General features: G+C 55.4%; 1 pseudogene; it reads right to left on the bottom strand.

Annotated features, from left to right (window-relative positions):
- Window positions 1-11,225: 11,225 nt before the first annotated feature.
- Window positions 11,226-18,039, bottom strand: part of LOC148136361 (putative G protein-coupled receptor 139) — an 86,603-nt pseudogene continuing 79,789 nt past the window's right edge.

Genomic DNA, 18,039 nt, shown 5'->3' with positions numbered 1-18,039 from the left:
TTCAACATCGTCCACACACCACACCCCGCCTGACCCTCACTACCGTCCACACAACTCCCCCAGCCTGACTCTCTCCAACGTCCACATACCGCCCTCAGCCTGACCCTCAGCAATGTCCACATACTGCCCAGAGCCTGACCCACACCGACGTCCTCACACCACCCCCTGCCTGACCATCAACGCCGACCAAACTCCGACCCCAATCTGACCCTCACTGCAATCCGCACACCGCCCCCAGCTTCACCCTCATTGGCGTCAACACACCGTCCCAGGCCTGACCTTCACTGACGTGCATGCACTGTCCCCAACCTGAACCTCACCACCGTTTACACAGCGTACCCAGCCTGTCCCTCACCGCCGTTCACAAAACGCCACCAACCTGACCCTCAACACCGTACACACAACATCGCCAGCCTGGCACTCTTCGCCGTACACTCTTCGCCTGACCCTCACTGCCGTCCACACACCATCGTCTGATTGACCCTAACCGCCATACACACACCGCTCCCATTCTGACCCTCACCGACGTCCACAAACCGCCCCCAGCCTGACCCTCACCGACGTCCACACACCACCCCCAGCCTGACCCTCACCGACGTCCACACGCCGCCCCCAGCCTGACCCTCACCGACGTCCACACACTACCCCCAGCCTGACCCACACTGCCATCCGCACAATGCCCCGGTCTAATCTTCACTGCCGTCCACGCACCACCCACAGCCTGACTCTCACTGACGTCCACACACCGCTCCCAGCCTGACCCGCAGTGACGTCCACCAATGTCCCCAGCCTGATCATCAACGCCGTACGCACACTGCCCCCAGCCTGACCCTCAGTGACATCCACACACCACTCCCAGCCTGACCCATACTGCCGTCAACACACCGCCCCCAGCCTGACCGTCACCATTGCCCCACACCGCTGTCCAAAAATCGCCCCCAGACCGCTCTCACTGACGTACCTGTTCCCCCCGCCTGACCATCATCGACGTCCATGCACCGTCCCAGCCTGACCCTCACCAATGTGCATGCACCGCCCAGAGCCTGACCCTCCCCTCTGTCCATGCACCGCCCCCAGCCTGGCCCTCACCAACGTCCATGCACCATCCCCAATCTGACACTCACCGACGTCCAAGCCACCGTCCCCAGTCTGACTCTCACTGACGTCCACACTCCGTCCCCAGTCTGACTCCCATCGCCGTCCAAGAACACCCCACTCTGACCCTCACATCCATCCATGCACCACGCCCAGCCTGACCCTCAACTCCCTCCACGAACCGCCTGAAGCCTAACCCTCACTGCTATCCACACACTGCCCCCAGCCTGACCCTCACCGCCAACCACACACCAACCCTAGAATGACCATCACCGCCGTCCACTTACTGTCGGCAGTTTGACCCTAACTGCTATCCACACCGCCCACAGCCTGACACTCGCCACCCTCCACACACTGTCCCCAGCTGGACCCTCACCGCCGTCCATACTCTGCCCCAGTCTGTTTCTCCCCGCCGTCCACACACTACCCCCAGCCTGTCTCTCTGACGTCCACACACTGCCCCCAGCCTGACCCTCTGCGACGTCCACACACAACCCCGAGCCTGACTCTCACCGACGACCTCACACCACCCCTTGCCTAACCCTCAACGCCGTCCACACACCGCCCCAAGCGTGACCCTCACTGCCATCCACACACTGCGCACAGCCTAACCATCACCATTGCCCCACACCGCCTGCAGCCTGAACCACACCGCCGTCCTCACACCACCCTCTGCCTGATCCTCAACGCAGTCCACACACCACCCTCAGCTTGACCCTGACCAACGTTACACACTGCCCCGAGCCTGACCCACACCACCGTTGAACTCCACCCCCAGCCTGTCGCTCACCGTGATCCACGAAACGCCCCGAGCCTGTCCCTGAACTCCGTCCACACACTGCGCCCAGCCAGACCCTCACTGCCTTCCACTCACAACTCCCAGCCTGACCCTCACATGCATCCACACACCTCCCACAGTCTGACCGTCACCGTTGCACCCACACCGCCCCCAGCCTAACCCACACGGCAATCCGCATACCGCCCCCAGCCTGACCATCATTGCTGTCCACACACCGCCCCCAGCCTGACCCTCACCACCGTCCAAGCAGCGCCACCAGTCTGATGTTCACCACCGCCCCCAACTTAAACCTCACTCCCGTCCATACACCACCCCCAGCCTGACCCTCACTGCCGTCCACATACTGCCTGGCGTTTGACCCGAACTGCTGTCCACACACCTTCCCCAGCCTCACCCTCACCATCCTCCACACACTGTCCCCAACCAGATCCTCACCGCCGTCCACAGACCGCCCCAGTCTATTTTTCCCTGCCGTCCACACACCAGCCCCAGTCTGACCCTCAGCGATGTCCACACACCGCCCTGAGCCTGACCCTCACCGATGTCCTCACACCACCCCCTGCCTGACCCTCAATGCAGTCCACACACCGCCCTCAGCCTGACCCTCACTGCCATCCACACACTGGGCACAGCCTGACATTCACCGTTGCCCCCACACCGCCTGCCGCCTGACCCACACCGCTGTCCACACACCACCACCCCATTCTGACTCTCATTGATGTCCATGCACCACCCCCAGCCAGAACATCACCGACGTCCACGCACCGACCCAGCCGGACCATCACCGACATCCACGCATCGCCTACAGACTGACCCTCAATGACATGCATGCACCGCCCCAGCCTGACCCTCACCACCGTCCAAGCAGCGCCACCAGTCTGATGGTCACCACCGTCTACACACCACACCCCGCCTGACCCTCACTACGGTCCACACACCGCCCCCAACCTAAACCTCACTCCAGTCCACACACCTCCTCCAGCCTGACCCTCACTGCCATCCACACAATGCCCGGAGCCTGTCCTTCAAATCCGTCCATACACCACCCCCAGTCTGACCCTCACTGCCGTCCACATACTGCCTGGATTTTGACCCGAACTGATGTCCACACACCTTCTCCAGCCCTACCCTCACCATCCTCCACACACTGCGCCCAACCAGATCCTCACCGCCGTCCACAGACCGCCCCAGTCTATTTTTCCCTGCCGTCCACACACCAGCCCCAGTCTGACCCTCAGCGATGTCCACACACCGCCCTGAGCCTGACCCTCACCGATGTCCTCACACCACCCCCTGCCTGACGCTCAATGCCGTCCACACACCGTGCCCAGCCTGACCCTCACTGCCATCCACACACTGGGCACAGCCTGACATTCACCGTTGCCCCCACACCGCCTGCCGCCTGACCCACACCGCTGTCCACACACCACCCCCCCATTCTGACTCTCACCGACGTCCAGTCACCGCCCCCAGCCAGAACATCACCGACGTCCACGCACCGACCCAGCCGGACCATCACCGACATCCACGCATCGCCGACAGACTGACCCTCAATGACATGCATGCACCGCCCCCAGCCTGACCCTCACCACTGTCCATACACCACCCTACCCTGACCATCATCGATGTCCACGCACCGCACCCAGCCTGGCGCTCACCTACGTCCACGCACCACCCCCAGCATGATCATCACAATGTCCACGCACTGCCCCCAGCCTGACCCTCAATGACTTGAATGCACCGCCCCCAGCCTGATCCTCTCTGCCGCCCACGCACAGTCCCCAGCCTGACCCTCACCAATGTGCACGCACCGCCCCAGCCTGGCCCTCCACGACGTCTACGCACCGTCCCCAGTCTGACAGTCACCAAGGTCCACGCACCGCCCCCAGCCAGAACATCACCGACGTCCACGCATCGCCCACAGCCTGACCCTCAATGACATGCATGCACCGCCCCCAGCCTGACCGTCAACACACTGCTCCCAGGCTGACTCGCAATGACGTTCAATACCGCCCCAGCCCGACCCTCACTGCTGTTCACACTCCTCCCCCAGCCTGACCCTCACCGCTGTCCACACACTGCCCGCAGACGGATCCTCACCTTTCCCCCCCACCGCCTGCAACCTGACCTATACTGCTGCCCCACACACCGCCCCCAGCCGGAACGTCACTGTTGCCCCCACACTACCCCCAGCCTAACCCACACTACCGTAGACACACTGCCACCAGTCTGACTCTCACTGACGTCCAAGCACGGTCCCCTGCCTGACCATCACCGACTTCCACGCAGCACCCCCAGTCTGACCCTCACTGCAGGCCATACACCGCCCCCAACCTGACCCTCACCGATGTCCACGTACTGTCCCTAGTGTGACCCTCACTGATGTCCACTTACTGTCCCCTGCCTGCCCCTCACTGCCATCCACACACCCGCCAGCCTGACCCTCACTGCTGTCCACGCTTCGCCCCCAGCCTTGCCCTCACTCCCTTCCACACACTGCCCCCACTCTGACCATCACCGCCATCCAAAAACGCCCCATACTGTCTCTCACCGCCGACCGCAAACCGAGCCCAGCCTGACCCTCACCGCCGTCCACACACCACCCCCAGCCTGACCTTCACCACCATCCACACCGCCCCAGTCTGATGTTCACCGCCATCCACACACCACCCCCAGCCTGACCCTCACCACCGTCCACACCCCCCCCAGCCTGATTCTCTCAGTCATCCACACAATGCTCGAAACCTGACCCTCACCGTCATCCACACATCACCACCAGTCTGATTCTCTCAGCCATCTACACACCGTTCAAAGCCTGACCCTCACAACCATCCACTCACCACCCCTATTCTGACCCATATCACCATGCACACACTGCCACCATCCTGACTCCCAACTCCATTCAACACCGCCCCAGCCTGTCCCTTACGGCTGTCCACACACCGCACCCAGACTGGGCCTCACTGCCGTCCACACATCGCATTCAGACTGGGCCTCACCAGTATCCAACACTCTCCCGAGCCTGTCCCTCAGCACCGTGCACACACCGCCCTCAGCCTGACCCTAACCAAAGTCCAAAACATCCCTCCCAGCCTGACCCTCAACGCCATCCACACACCGCCCCAGTCTGTCCCTCACCGTCGTTCACACACCACCCCCAACCTGAACCTCACCAAACCCCACATACCGCCCCAGCCCGCCCCTCACCACCGTCCACAAACCGCCCGCAGCCTGACACTCACTTCTGTTCAACACTGCTCCCAGCCTAACCCTCACCGCCGTCCGCACGCCACCCATAGCCTGTACCTCACTGTACCCCAAATACTGCCCCCAGCCTGACCCTCACTGCCGTCTACACACAATCCCAAGCCTGATATTCACTGCTGTTGAGACACCACCCCCTGCCTGACCCTCACCGCCGTTTACACACCGCCCCCAGCCTGACCCTCACTGGTGTTCAGCACTGCTCCCAGCCTGAGCCGAACTAAGTCCACACAACAACCCCAGCCTGACCCTCACCGCCGTCCACACATCACCCTCAGGCTGACCCTCATCAGCTTTCAAAGACCGCCCCCAGCCTGTCCCTCACCGCCGTCCACACACCACCCCAAGTCTGACCCTCACCGCTATTCACGCACCGTCCCAAGCCTGAGGCTCACTGCCGTCCACACACCGCACCCAACCTGACCCTCAGTGCACCGCACATACCACCCCAAGCCTGAACCTCACCACTGTCCACACACTGCCCCCAATCTGACCCTCACCACCTTCCAGCGCTAAGCCCAGCCTGAACATCACTGCTGGACATATACTGTCCCCAGCCTGAAACATAACGCCGTCCATACACCGATCCCAGCTGACCCTCACCGCTGTACAATACCGCCCCCAGTCTGACCCTCATTGCCGTCCCCACACCACCCCCAGCCTGACCGCCACCGCCGTCCACACGCCAACCCAGCCTGAACCTCTGCCATCCATACACCGCCTCAAGCCTGACCCTCCCCGCCGTCCATGGACCACCCCCAGCCTGACCCTTTCCGCCATCCACACACCAACCCCAGCCTGACCCGCACCGCCGCCCAATACCGTTCCAACCTGACGGTCAACGCCGTCCACACACCGGCCCAAGCCTAACACTCACCACCGTCCATGCACTGCCCCTAGCCTGACCCTCACCGCCATCCAACATGGCCCCCATCCTGATCGTCAATTACGTCTACACACCACCCCCAGCTTGACCCACACCATCGTCCACACATCGCCCCCAGCCAGACCCTCACTTCTGCCCCAAACCTGACCCACACCGCCAGCCGCACACCTCCACCAGACTGACACTCACAGCTATCCAACACCGCCGCCCGCCCTACCCTTACCGCCGCCCACGCACCACCCCCAGACTGATCCTCAATGGCGTACACTATCATACCAACCTGACTGCATACTGTCCGCATACTGTCCCCAGCCTGGCCCTCACGCCATCCACACACCGCCCCTAATCTGATCCTCACCGCCGTCCAGCACTGCCCCAAACCTGACCCTCACTGCCGCCCACAACCTGATCGTCACCGCTGTCCAGCACCGGCCCCAGCTTGACCTTCACTGCCGTCCTCACACCGCCCTCAGCCTGAATCTCACCGCACCACACATCCTATCCCCAGCCTGAAACTTAATGCTGCCCATACACCGCCCCCAGCCTGACTCTCACCACCGTCCAATACTGTCCCAACCTGACCCTCACCACCTTCCCCACACCGCCCCCAGCTTGACCCTCAACGCCGTCCACTATCATACCAACCAGACACTCACTGCCGTCCACACACCACCCCCAACCTGACCCATGCCACTGTTCACACGCAGCCTCCAGCCTGACACCCAGTGCCATTCAACATCGTCCCCAGCCTCACCTACACCAGCATCCACACTCCGCCCCCAGCCTGACTCGTAAAGCTGTTCAATACCGCCCCCAGCCTGACACTCAACGCTGTACACACACCGCCCACAGCCTGACATTCACGGCCGTCCACAACCGCCCCCAGCCTGACACATTCCGCCGTTCACCCACCATCCCCTGACCCTCACTGCCATTCAACACTTCCCCCAGCATGACCCACAACGCCGTCCAATACAAGCCTAGCTTGAACCTCACTGCCGTCCACACACTGCCCCCAGTCTGACCCTCGCTGCCATTCACCCACCACCCCCAGCTTGACCCTCACCGCCATTCAACATCGCCCCAGCATGACCCTAAACGCCGTCCAATACCACCCCAGCTTGACCCTCACTGTCGTCCACACACGTCCCCAGCCTGACCCTCTCCGCCGTTCACCCACCACCCCCCGCCTGACCCTCACCGCCATTCAACACTGCCCCAGCATGACCCTCAACGCCGTCTAATACCACCCCAGCTTGACCCTCACTGTCGTCCACACGTCCCCAGCCTGACCCTCTCCGCCGTTCAACACCGCCCCAGCATGACCCTCAACGCTGTCCAATACCACCCCAGCTTGACCCTCACTGCCGTCCACACACTGCCCCCAGTCAGACCCTCACTGCCGCTCACACACTGCACCAAGCCTGACCCCCGCCGCCATACAACACCGACCCCTACCTGACCCTCACCGCTGCGAAAAAACCGCCGCCAGCCTGACCCTCCCTGCCGTTCAACACCACCTCCAGCATGACCCTCACTGCCGTCCACTCACTGCTCCCAGCCCGACCTTCATTACCATCCGCACACCGTCCCCAGCGTGACCACTACCGCCTCCCACACACCATCCCCAACCTGACACCGCCCCAGCCTTACCTTTACTGCTGTTCAACGTTGGCCCAAACCTGACCCTTATTGCTGTCCGCACACCACCCCTAGCCTGACCCTCACGGCCATCCACACACTGCCCACAGCCTGACCGTCACCGCCATCCACACACTGCCCACAACCTGACCCTCACAGCCAACCACACACCGCCCACAGCCTGACCCTCACCGACGTCCACACACTACCCACAGCCTGACCCTCACCACACCCCATACCACCGTCCATACACCGTCTCCAGCCTGAACCTCACTAACATCCACACACCACCCACAACCTGACCCTCACCGACGTCCATACACTGCGCACAGCCTGACCCTCACTGCACCCCATACCGCCGTCCACAGACCGCCCCAGCCTGAACCTCAATAACGTCCACACACCGCCCCCAGCCTGACCCTCACCACCATCCACACATCGGCCCCAGCCTGACATTCACCGACATCCACACACTGCCCATAACCTGACTCTCACCGCATCCCACACACTGCCCCGAGCCTGACCCTCACTGCTGTCCACGCACTGCCCTCAACCTGACCCTCACTGCTGTCCAGAACTGCCCCTAGCCTCACCTTCACTACCGTCCACAAACTGGCCCCAGCCTGACCCTCACCGCCGTCCAATACCATCCCAGCATGACCCTTACTGCTATCCCCATACAGTCCCCTCCTGACCTTCACCTCTGCCCACACACCGCCCCCGGCCTGATCCTCACTCTCCCCGCGCACCTCCCCCAGCCTGACCCTCACCGGCCCCCCTCTCCCTCTCTCTTGACCCCTCACCCTCCTACACCCACTCTCGCTCTGTCGCTACCACCCCACCATCTCGCCCCTCTGTATCTCTCTCTCTCTCTCTGTCTCTCGCTCTGGACCCAACCCTCTAGCTCACTCACTCTCTCTCGAGTCACTGTCGCCTCATCTCCCTCTCTCTCCTCCCTCTCTCTCTTGTTCGTGTCCCCTATCTCTCTCTCTCTCTCTTGCAGCCATCTACCTCCCTCTCTTGCCCCCTCTATCGTTTTGTCTCTCAACCTCATCCCTCTCTCCTCTCTCTCTCTCTTTTACTCAGCTCCACTCTTTCTCTCGCTCAGCATCTCTCTCTCTCTCTGCTGCTCTGCCCTCTGTCTCTCTCTCTCTCTCCTCGTCTCTCTCTCTCTCTATCTCCCACTCTCACCTTCTCTCTCTCGCTCCCTCGCTCTCATCCTCTGTCGCTCCAGCCACCCTCTTCGTTCCCCCTCTCTCTCTTTCGACAACCCTCTCACTCAGCCTTCTCTACTTCTCACCCCTCCTTTCTCTTTCCATCTCTCCATCTCTCTCCCACTCGCGCTCTCTCTCTCTCTCTCACTGTTTCGCTCACTCACGCGCGCCCTCCATCTATCTCTCTCTCTATATATATATATTGCTCTCGCCGACTCTCTCCTCTCCCCTTTTTCTCTGTCTCCCATTTCTTTTCTCCCTCCCTCCCTCTCATTCACTGTCTGTCTCTCTCTCTCTTTCTGTCTCGCTTTCTCTTGCCACTGCACTCTCGCTGTCACCCCCCTCTCTCCCGACCCCTCTCTCCCGCACCTCACTCTCCCGCCCCCTCTCTGTCAAAGCCTTCATCTCTCTCTCGTCTTCTCACCATGCGTCTCTCTCTCTCTCGCCCTCGCGCTCTCTCTCCGCCCATCACACACACTCTATCGAGCTCCTACTCTTTCTTGCCCTCACTCTCTTTCTTGCCTTCTCTCTCTCTCTCTTCCATCTTCCTACCTCTCTCTCTCTCTCTCTCTCATCCCCTTTCTCTCTCCCTCGCCCTCACTCTCTCACCCCCTCTATCTGTCTTTTGCTTCCCTCTCTCTCTGGAACCCTCTTTCGCTCTGTCTTGCTCCCTCACCCTCGCGTCCCCCTCAATCTCTCTTGCCCATCCCTCTTTCTTGTTCTCTTACCACCTCACTCTCCCACTCCTTATTTCTCTCACGCCTCTCTCCTTGCCCCTCCTTCTCTCTCTCTTGCCCTCCTCTCGCTCACTCCCTCTCTCTCACCTCTATGTCTCTCTCGTCCCGTCTTTCTCTCTCTCTATTACCTTATCACTCTCTCACACACTCGAACTCTCTCTTGCCAACTCGCTGTCGCCCTCTCTCTCTCACTCGCCCTCTCTCTCTCACTCGCCTTTTCACTCACTCTCTCACTCTTTCCCTTGCCTCTTTCTTTCTTTCGTTGTTTCTTTATTTGGTTCTTTTTTCTTTCGTTCTTTCATTTATTCTTCCTTTCGTTCTTCCTTCCTTCCTTCCCTTTTTTATTCTCTTTTCTTTTTTGTGTTCTCTTTTCTTTTTCTTTTCTTCTCTTTTCTTTTCTTTACGCTCTCTCGCTCTTCGCCCCCCTCTCTCTCTCTCTCGACTCTCTCTCTCTTTCTCGACCCTCTCTCTCCCTCGACCCTATCTCTCAGGCCTCCTCTATCTCTCTCTTGACCCCTCATTCTCTCTATCTCTTCCTTCTCTCCTCTACTCTCTTTTTCTCGCCTCCCTATCTCTCTCGTTCCCTTTCTCTCTCCTTGTCCCTCTCTCTCCTCTCTGTCTCACTCTCTCTCGTCTCTGTCTCTCTTTATCTCCTCCCCTGTCTGTCTCTCTCTCTCCCACCCTCACCCTATATCTCTCCCTTCTTGCCTCTCTCTCTCCCCGCTCCTTCTCCCTCTCCACATTCTCTAACTCTCCTACCCTCTCCATCGGTGTCTCTCTCTCTCCCCACCTCGCTGCGTTTCTCTCTGCCTGAATCTCTCTCCCTCCTGTTCCTCCCTCCCTCTCCGACACACACTGTCTCCCTGATCCTTCCTTCTCCCTCTGACCCAGAGACTGGGTGGGGGAGGGTTGGTGGTGAGGCTGCGTGTGGGGGGTGAGGGTGGGGGTGAGAGGATAGAGATATGTCGGAGGTAAGAGGAGGGGAAAATGGGGTAGAGACGGAATTGCGGGAGGGAGGCAGAGACGGCAGATTGAGGGGGAAGGAGCGAGGAAAGGATGGAGGCAGATGAAGAAACAGGGGTTGGGGTGTGTGTGTGAGAGAGAGAGGGGGAGTGAAAGGGAGAGGTGGCGAGAAAGAGTGAGTGTGCAGAAAGAGAGAGAGAGGGAGAGAAGTGATGAGAAAGAGTAGGGGAGTGGAAATGAGGAGGCCAGGCTGCACTGGGGGGCAGAGGGAGTTACACCCACCTCCTGAGGTCAGGGCGTGGTCCCCTCCCCTTGTCTGAGGACCAGGCCTTGAGGCTGAGTCTGTCTCTCTCCTGCTCAGCTTCTCCAACACAAAGATACACAACAACATCGGTCACTCTGCTGATCGGCACACTTTAATGAACATTTTTATTGTTTACAAATGGAAGTGATGGATACAGTCAGTTGGATGGTGCCTTTTCTCATTGAGTTGTGAAAGGTTCCCTCCATCCTCCCTGTGGGATATGGATGGACAAACCAGCGTTACCCTCAGTCTGTTACCATAGCAACAGGCTGCTCCATCGCTGAAATGCTGAACTGAAATGAGAAAATCCCGGATGGATTGATTAATGAGGGAATTTGATTGATGGATGGATTTGGGTGAAGGGATCTTTAAGCACATTCTTCAGCTGCTGCCTAAACTTTGTCTGGGTCACGACATAAATTGCAGTGTTTGTGCAGCAACTGAGGAGCTGCAGCATGAAGCCCAATTCCCGTACAAAGTAATGGAGAAACACAGACTGATGCCCAATCCAATACATCCGGTACCATATAGTATACATCATTAACGTTGACCATAACAGGATGAAATTGGACGAGATTACAAACAGTAAAATGATGGATTTTTTTCGGTTTCTCATTTCTGTGTCAGACTGTGCGTCCCCATTGGTGTGAGCGCAGAGTCTCCTGCGGGCTCTGCTGGTCACTAAAATGTGTCTGACGGTGAAAACATTGAGCAGCAGAATCAGGAGAAATGGGACACACGGGGTTAGAATGTGATGGAGGAACTCGATTGTGCCCCAGACACTGGACAATCGAACAGCTTCTGTTACCTCACAAAACCAGGGGGCGTTCACCAGCCAATACCGAGCCGTGAGCATAAAATACCAGAAAATGTTCTTTAAACAGCTCAGCACAGTCACTGCTCCCAGAACCACAGCCGCCGTTTTCTCACTGCAATATTTACTTTTCAGCTTCTGGCAACAAATGGCCACAAACCGATCAAAGGTGAAAGTGACGGTGAACCAGACAGAGCAGTCAGTGGCTGCATAAAGCAGGACGGCGTGGATATTACATACACGGACGTAGTACTTCAGGAAATAAAACTGTTCCTCATAAACAAGGGGAATGTGTCTAAGTATCAGGTCGAGGATAATGACCAGGAGATCCGCCGCTGCCATGGCCCCCAGGTAACGTCTGACACATGGAGACAATCCACAATCTTTATAAAGCAGGACGTAGATGGTCACTACGTTAACTGTGAGGAAGGAAAACAAACCCATTACCATCAGCCTGGAGGCAAAGGGACCCGTTTGATTGGGGACCCAGTGAGATTTTCAAATATGTCCCTGTATTCATGGATTTATTAAAATAATTGGAGCTGGAATAACAAATGGGAAGGTCTGAATTACTGACAAAAATGTGAAATAAACCACAAGAAACCTTCCCTCTCCAAACACACAGACGCAACCGTAAGGACAGATGGTTTCTGGAACATTCCCACACACTGGATCACTCGAGAGCAGACACAGGTCACTCCTTCCCAGTTCCTAATATGGAGGGTGGAATCGTTGCTGTCCTGAAGGATTCTCTCTCAGTTTCCTGAAGACAAACGGAGTTTGGATTTTCTGTATTTTGGTCTAAATTATGGTCGATCCTATGTCGTGAAGAAATGTGAACGCAGAGAAAACGTATTCACCCCTTCTGCGAGCTGAGGGGCCTTCGAAACAGTGTCTCCTTCTCCCTGGAACAGCATCTCTTCCCTCGGGATCTTATCGTTTGTTCAATTCACTGACATCCGGCCGTTCACAAACAATGTCAGGGACAGAACGTTCCGGGGAATTTCAGTTATAGAATCTTGGGGACAGAACGATCCGGGGAATGTCAGTTATAGAATGTTGGGGACAGAACGATCCGGGGAACTCCTTGACCCTTCCCCCCAACCCACCCCACCAACATGATAAACTGTGCCTGGACACACTGTAAAATTAATGGAGTGAGAGACAGAGGGACAAATCACAGGAATGGGAACTAAAGGCATTGCCAGATTAGCTGAAATGGCTCGATATACCACATTCTCAATCCACCTCACAGAACCAGCCCAGACACCATCAACCCAGAGGAGATATCTGTTCGCCGTGGTTCACTGTGCAGACCAGGCCAGTGTACTGCTCAGTACAACCCACCAATCTGTCCAGTTTAATCCATTGCACTGGTCAATATAATCCAGGAATATGTCCAGATTAAAACACAGCACAGATCATACCAGGGCACTTATCTTCAAACGCAGACTAGACATCTGTCCAGTACGGGAAGCCGGGATAGAGACAGAAATGCTGCAGATGCTGAAATCCAAAGTAGACAAGCAGGAAGCTGGGAGAACACAGCAAGCCAGGGCAGCATCAGGAGGTGGAGAAGTTGACGTTTCGGGTGTAACTGGGATAGAGACAGAAATGCTGCAAGAATCCTGAAGGAGGGCTGCACACAAAAAAAAAATAACAAATTATGCACCTGCTGATGCTGCCTGGGTTGCGTTGTTCCAACAGCAAGTATTCAGCAGGGGAATCAGTGCAACCCACACCCTGCATTGATCTATAAACCCGGGCTAGATATCTGTCCAGCACGGGGAGCTGTGCAGACCGCAGCAGTGCATCGATCTATAAACTCGGACGAGATATCTGTCCAGCACTGGGGGCTATGCAGACCACCGCAGGGCATTAATGTGTGAAAATGAAACAAATATCCATTCAGCATGGGAGCAGCAGAGACTGCATCAACCAGAGAGTCTGACCAGCATAGCGAACTGTGCAGTGATCACTGGTGAATTAATCTGTAAACCAGGAACAGTTACCCTCCCAGCATGTAGAACTGTGTACCCCACCCCAGTGCATTGATCTGTAAACCAGGAGCAGTTACCACCCAGCATGTAGGACTGTCTACGCCACCCCAGTGCATTGATCCGTAAATCAGGAGCGGCTACCCTCTCAGCATTTAGGGCTGTGTACATCCCCCCAGTGCATTGATCTGTAAACCAGGAGCAGTTACCCTCCCAGCATGTCGGACTGTGTGCACTACCCCAGTGCATTGATCTGTAACCCTGGAGCAGTTATTCTCCCAGCATGTAGGACTGTGTACACCACCCCAGTGCATTGATCTGTAAACCAGGAGCAGTTACCCTCCCAGCATGGAGGACTTTGTACACCACCCCAATACATTGATCTGTAGCACTGTGATAGATCGCTGCCCAGCGTGGGGAAACCTGCAGCCCATGCTGGGAGTGACAGGTTGTGCAACTCCCACCCATTTCAGCTTTATATCTCCACTGTGTCATGACAAGGGGGTGCTGTGGGTGTGAACATCACTGCCAGAGAGAGATGGCGGTGCAATCAGGTTAAGTATCACCACATGGGATGGGTTTGATGTATAGACAGAGAAGGGTAGACTGAGAGACAGTGTCATGGAAGGATGTGTTCCCAGATTTCAGAATGCTGAAATGTGGACACTTTAATAGCATCCTGTGACATGAGCCAGTCTTCCCAGGAAAGATGGGTAAAAGGGATATTGGTGTGAGGTCAGATATGCATTCGTTCTGCATCTTTGTAACTGGAAGTGGTTTCAACAGAATCTATGACTCATTGGGCTGAATCTAACAATAATTTGTCTCAGTGACATTTTTACTGAGTGTGACAGAGGGATTGTCTGCAAGAGGCTGAGCTAATTTCCTGGTACTATTTATCGAACTCACCTCATCAACTACTCAGCCCACCCCATCGTGTCCCTCTCATTCAATGCCAGCCCGATTCTCCCACCCATCATGGCTGGAGGTACTCACCATCGCCCGGATACCCCTGGATATTCCGTGATCCTTGGCACTGGCGCCAGCTTTAACAAGCCAATGGGCACATGGTTGAGCTTTCTCTTTTACGAGCTTCACTGCAGTTTATCCTGAGCATGGCAGATATGGGGCAATTACACCATGGGCACGGAGGTCCTGGTGGATAGGCTAGTACAGAGGGGGACCATTCTCTTCCCAGTGAGGGCCGCACCACCAGACCCACCGAGCATGGTCTGACCTCCCCACCCAGCTCAGTGCAGTATCTGCGGTCTGAAGAAATGTCCAGTAATACAGAAAAAGCATCAATTACGTTCCCCTCTCTGTCAGGATAAGGGTCACTGTATTCTCTCTGCTCCCTCACACTCACTGTATATCTGTTATGAGACCTATCCCCGAACAAGGCTCATGCTCGACCACTCTCATTGCCGCATGCAGAACTTTCTCTCTCTCCCCCTCTCTAACCCTCTCTCTCTGCCCCTCTACCTCTCCTTCCCTCCACTACACCCCCCACACTAATAACACTACATTGATACAACACTGTGGACTGACTCCCTCCTGACACCTCACCATGTCCCCCCCTCCCCACCTTCCTTCTCTCTCTCTCTCCCCCTCTCTCCCTCCCTCTCTCTCTCTGTCTCTGTCACCCCGTCCACTTTACCCCCCCCCCACATTAATAACACTGCATGGATACAACACTGTGCACTGACTCCTTCCGGACACCTTACCATGACCCCATCCACCACCTACACCAGCACTAACAGCAGGGCCACCCACTCCCACCCTCAGTCCCTCCGTCTCTTCTTCCCATTCCAGGAGAAAGAGCCTGGAATAGGACAGGAAGTGCCAAGCCAGGTTGTGGAGTGCCCGATATTCATTCCCTTATACCCCCTTCCCCCGCCATGTGGGGAGGACCCTGGTACGAGCCGGAGAGGACCGGGATGCCTCGTGTAGAAATTCTGAAGCATCCACGTCCCACCGACCGAGTCAGGAGCAATGTTCAGTGAAGGATAATTCTCACTTTAAACCCACTGGCAGCTCCGTTTCCCCTCGGCACAACTTAGAAGCCGTGGCCCTGATGCCATCTCCCTTTTGTGTCGAGCTGGCACAAATGGAATCCCCCCCGGTCTCGGTGGGCAGGAGGGTGGGCTCACAACACATCATCACCACCACCTCCCAGGAAGGGAGCACGGTGACGCCCTCCTATACCTCCCGAAGTAAACAGCTCAGCTCCTGAAACTAATCTGCTCTCCTCACTTGTCCTGACATCTTCAACAATCTGTGCTCATATACACCCAGGACCCTCTCCTCCTGTACCCCCATTATAATGGCACAGCCTGTTTTATATTGTCGTTCATTGTTTTTCCGATCAAAGTGCATCACCTTACACAGCTCTGCATTGATCCACAACTGCCATACACCTGAACACTACACCAACGTGTGATTGTCCTGTTAGAGTTCCACACTGTCCTCTACAATTCTTCCGGGTTTGGTGCCATCTACAAACACTGGAATTGTCATAGCATCACAGTCGCCATGAAACAACTGAAATCCTGCCATACTCACGACTGTGAGAAAGTGAAATACTGATATATTCCCACGGACGGAGTCGAATAATGACGTGTTGTCAATGGAGCAACAAAAGTCCTGACACACACCAGACGGAGCGAATGAAATATTGACAAACCACAAAGCAAGAGAAATCCGGATAGATTCCACTTATCTATATTCATCAGGGTATAATGTGATGAAGTTGAAAGCAAGTACTGTACCTTTAAGAGAGGGTGAATGCTGTTCTGAACTGAGAGCTTACAAGCACCTGTGATATGAGAGGTTGGCAGACCCAGAAACAGTATATTGCTATAGAGCTGGAGTCAGGTAATAAGCAGTTAAGAGAAAGGGGGCCTCAGAGTTGTGAAAAATTCATGTAAAATATTCACTTTCAGAGTTAAAAAATAAATTGATGTTTTTTATTTAAACAGTGGAATTTGGAAGTTCTCTGTCACTCATATTTTAACACTTTACGAGGCGAATTGAGCATTTCTTTATGTTTAGTTTAAATTACCAGGTGAGCTTCACGCAGTGCCCGAACAATTGCTGTGTGTGTATCTGTGTGGGGCAGATAAGCAGTCTCTGTGGTGTTTAAAGTGATGCAATGCCACGCTCTGCTGGCCACCACACGTCACTGCGCAGGCATTGGCAGAGGGTGAAAACCAACAGGGATTCATTCAGAGAGGGGGAGGGAGAGGGCAGCTGCTCACAGCACCATCCAAACTGATGTCTTATCCATGTACTGATCTAAATGCCCTTTAAATGTTGTCATTGTCCCTTTTTTCACCACTTCCTCTGGAAGTTCATTCTACTCCCAAGTCAGCGTCTGTCTAAAGTAATTACCTCTAATGACTTTTGTAAACATTTCTCCTCTGACCTTAAAATATCTCTCAGTCTTGAACCCTCGACTCTAGGGAAAAGATATTGGCCCTTCAGCTTTTCTGGACCCCTCATGATGTTATAAACCTCCGTAACGTCAAACCCTCAATCTCATACTCCCCAGTGAAAAAAAGTCCCAGCCTACCCAGCCTCCCCTTATAGCTCACTCCCTCCATTCCCAGCAAAATCTAAGTTAATCTCTTCTGAACCCTCTCCAACTTAATAATATCAAAGTCAATAGTATCAAAGTGAATAGCGACGGTATTTTCTAAGGTTAGGGAAGACCAAAACTAGAGGGCATAGTTTTAAAGCGAGTGGAGAAAAAATTACATGTGACCTCAGGAGCAACGTTTTTACATAAAGGTTGGTGTGAATACAGAATGAGCAGGAAGGATGATTAGAGTGGACCCAGTATTCCAGAAGAGGCCTCACCAATATCCTGTATACCCTCAACATGACATCCAAATTTCGATATTGAAAAATCTGACCAATGAAGACAAGTGCGCTAAATATCTTCTTAACCACACTATGTTTCTGAGATGCAAAATTTAATTAATTATATCTAACGGCCTAGGTCTCCTTTCTACAACACTGCCAATGGCCCTACTTTTAATTGAATAGGTCCTGCTGTTGTTTGATATACCAAATCCAATACCTCACATTAATCCAAATTAAACTCCATCTGCCACCCCTCAGCGTAGTGAGTGATATTATTGCCTCCTCACTCACTCTCTTCAATTTTCAAATACCCTCACCCTCTCCACGAAGCCTGCACACTCTGGCCTTGATTTTCACAAAGACCCTGAGCTTGGTTTGCCTTGTGTGGTTAGGGGGTGGTGGGACAGATTGCAGACACAGTCAGTGGGGAGGAGAGGCTGGACAATAATCAGCAGCCTGGT

The sequence above is a fragment of the Chiloscyllium plagiosum genome, unplaced genomic scaffold (assembly GCF_037043375.1).
Source record: "Chiloscyllium plagiosum isolate Xiang-an unplaced genomic scaffold, Cpla_swu_hap1 HiC_scaffold_46, whole genome shotgun sequence".
NCBI classification, from domain to species: domain Eukaryota; kingdom Metazoa; phylum Chordata; class Chondrichthyes; order Orectolobiformes; family Hemiscylliidae; genus Chiloscyllium; species Chiloscyllium plagiosum.
This window is presented reverse-complemented; position numbering and strand designations above follow the sequence as displayed.